We start from the raw sequence: 3005 nt of genomic DNA on the forward strand, positions 1-3005 counted from the left end.
ATTGATATTACATTTATTAATTACTATTATCAAATTTAGAAGGTAAATTTTTGCAGGCATTAATCGGTCGTATAGAAATTTAAAGAAAATTGGCCAAACAGTCTAGCCAAATTAGGATTCAAATTTAAAAAAAAAGACATTATGCTACTTATTCGTCTATTTTTTGGAGTTTTATAATTAAAGAATTTCGCGTATGCGAGTAAGATACTCGAAGATACCGGTTCTATGATTTAAGTCAAGATCATGGAGATAAATCCAAGACTCATCAATACTAAGTAAGAAATGCATAAAATTCTTATTGTGCTTTCTAGAACGCTTAAGATATCTCTGACAAATTTAGATTAGAATGTGTTTTTATTGGATTGATGGCAAAAGTGGTATTGTATACAAATTTTGAGAATCAAATATTCACATTAGGTATTGGTCATTGTAACTGACAAAAAGTCTAGAGTTTCTACTTATTCATTTTTGATCAATCAACGTTTATTGGTCATTGTAAAATCAAAATGTGAGACTTGAGAGCGGTTTGGACTAGTGGTAGACTCTGTGACCGGGGTTTTAAGAGCGTCGGTTGCAAAATGGGATGATGGGGGCATCCGAGTGACGCAATTTGGGGGTTTGGACGAGGTTTGCAAGAAAGGTGCTGGGCATAGAGAGGACGAGATGGGGTTGTCCAGGCATATATTAAACAAGCATCAAAGTACTAATTATATTAATGATAAATAGATGACGTTCCACGAACCTATTTAACAACCTATGATTTTAACGAATTTAAAAGTAATTGATATAAAAAATTCTGAGAGGACAAAATGAAACGTTTTGTTAATGAAAACATTCTATAACTTTTAAAACAGTCGATACAAGAATTTGGTTATCTTTCTATATATAATTCTTCTGTACGTGTGTTGACAGTGAACTCCTTCTAAACGGCTGAACCGATTTTGATGAATTTTTTTGTGTGTTTTCAAGTGGATTTAAGGATAGTTTAGATTCACAATTTGGTCTACTGGATAATGTTTTTTTTAATTATTATACAGTTTTTTGGTATCCATATACATTTATATTAGACATTTAAAAGTTATTCATGCTTACTTTGATTTGTTTAAAAAGTTTAAAGTCTCTAAAATGACTAGTTCAACTATCCTGTTGAATTTTTGAATTCGCTTGATTTACCAGGATTGCCACCACATAACTTAAGATTGAAAATTGGCTCACCTATAATTATGCTGCGGAATTGAAATGCATCTAATCTATGCAGCTGCATGAGATCAGTCATAAAAAAAATTATGGGCAATGTACTTGAAGCTACAATTTTGAATGGCAAATTTGAAGGTGCTTCACCTCCTGCCACGAATTCTAATGATCCCTTCAGACTCCCCATTCCGTTCAGACGTCTGCAATTTCCAATTCGTTTGGCATTTGCCATGACTATTAATAAATCACAAGGTCAAACAATGTCGATTTGTGAGATAGATCTAGAAAATCAGGTCTTTTCACATGGCCTATTATATGGTATGTGGCGTGTTCTAGCGTTGGAAAACCCGTCAAGATTATTCATTTATACTCCTTAAGAATTGACTAAAAATAGTGTTCATCAACTCGCATTAAGATGAAATTAAACAAACATTATTGATTACTATGAATTATTTTTAGAAAAATTGGTGTTATTTCAAAATAAAGAATAACAAAATTATTACATTATTTGTCTTTCATTTTTTACTTTGTTAAATATTCTAATCGCTTAGTATATCATGCAGGACAACATCTGTCGGGTCCGCTAGTAACATTATACTAAGATATGAGTTACAAAGTTGTGTAAAGACTATTTAAACTTGATTTTAAGCTTTTTTCTTTGTTTAAATAATAATAATATTAGTAATTTATTTTTTTTATTTAATTTTACTGCACAGTTAGATATACAAAAATTAAAAGTCATAGATTTATCTTTGTCATTAAAAAAAATCTTTACTGTTAAGGACATTTATTTAAATGGGCAAATCATTTTGGTTAGAGAACTTCTAAAATTTTAAAATTTGTAGAAATTGCATTAATGGAAGTAAAACTCATTAAATTTAGAAATGTTTTTATTAATAAATTGATGTGTTTAAAAACTTAGCTTTAACTTCAGCAAAACACGTACAATTTTCATACAAAATGTCAAATAATAAAATCCCTTTACAAATATAGGTTGCAAAATTTTATGAAATATGCCACATAAAACATATATCCATTTAAAAACATATATTCACATATTAATATTTGCATATATATGAATAAATATGTATAAATATATATGTGATGAAGAATGTTAAATAATTTAACGAAAAATATGAAATTAAAAGTTTTCCCAAACATGAGGATATCAAATCCTTTTAACGCCGCTGCCACTCGATTGCATTGAAATGAGCGTAAATTATGATGAATGATTTATGATGAACATTTTCGAAATGAATGTCATTTAATTTAATTGCCAAAATGTTCAGTGCAGCAGCAACAATTTGACGCTGTATTTGGTTACATACGCCATTTTCCAACACCGTCGCTGCCATACTCCAGGGATGTTCTTACTGTGCTTGTGAGTGAGAGATTGGACGAGTTAGGTTGAGTGTTTGCAGGCCGACCGCTGCATGCACGTCGAACAGCGAATGAATATGTAATTTCCATATTTATTTTGGGGGAAAATAAAAAACCTTTCGCATATGGAAACTAATATGCTTGTTTAGGAAAAACATATTTTCCGAAATATTTGCAAATGAAAAGCCAAAAAGCTGCTGTTGCGTCGTTTCAAATTAATAAACTTTCATGAAGCATTTGATGAATTAGAATTTGCATGCACTGAAATCGCATACATTGCCGCCATAATGATAAAATCTCAAAGGTATTGACAAATTGTCCAAATGAAGTGTCGAAATGCGTTTCACATGGTGTAAATATTTGGCTTTAAATAAATATTTTAGTCATATGTTGTGCATTTCAGTTTTATACGTGAATTTGGTTTTGCTGGA

This window comes from Teleopsis dalmanni, chromosome 1 (assembly GCF_002237135.1).
Source record: "Teleopsis dalmanni isolate 2A chromosome 1, ASM223713v2, whole genome shotgun sequence".
Classification (NCBI taxonomy): domain Eukaryota; kingdom Metazoa; phylum Arthropoda; class Insecta; order Diptera; family Diopsidae; genus Teleopsis; species Teleopsis dalmanni.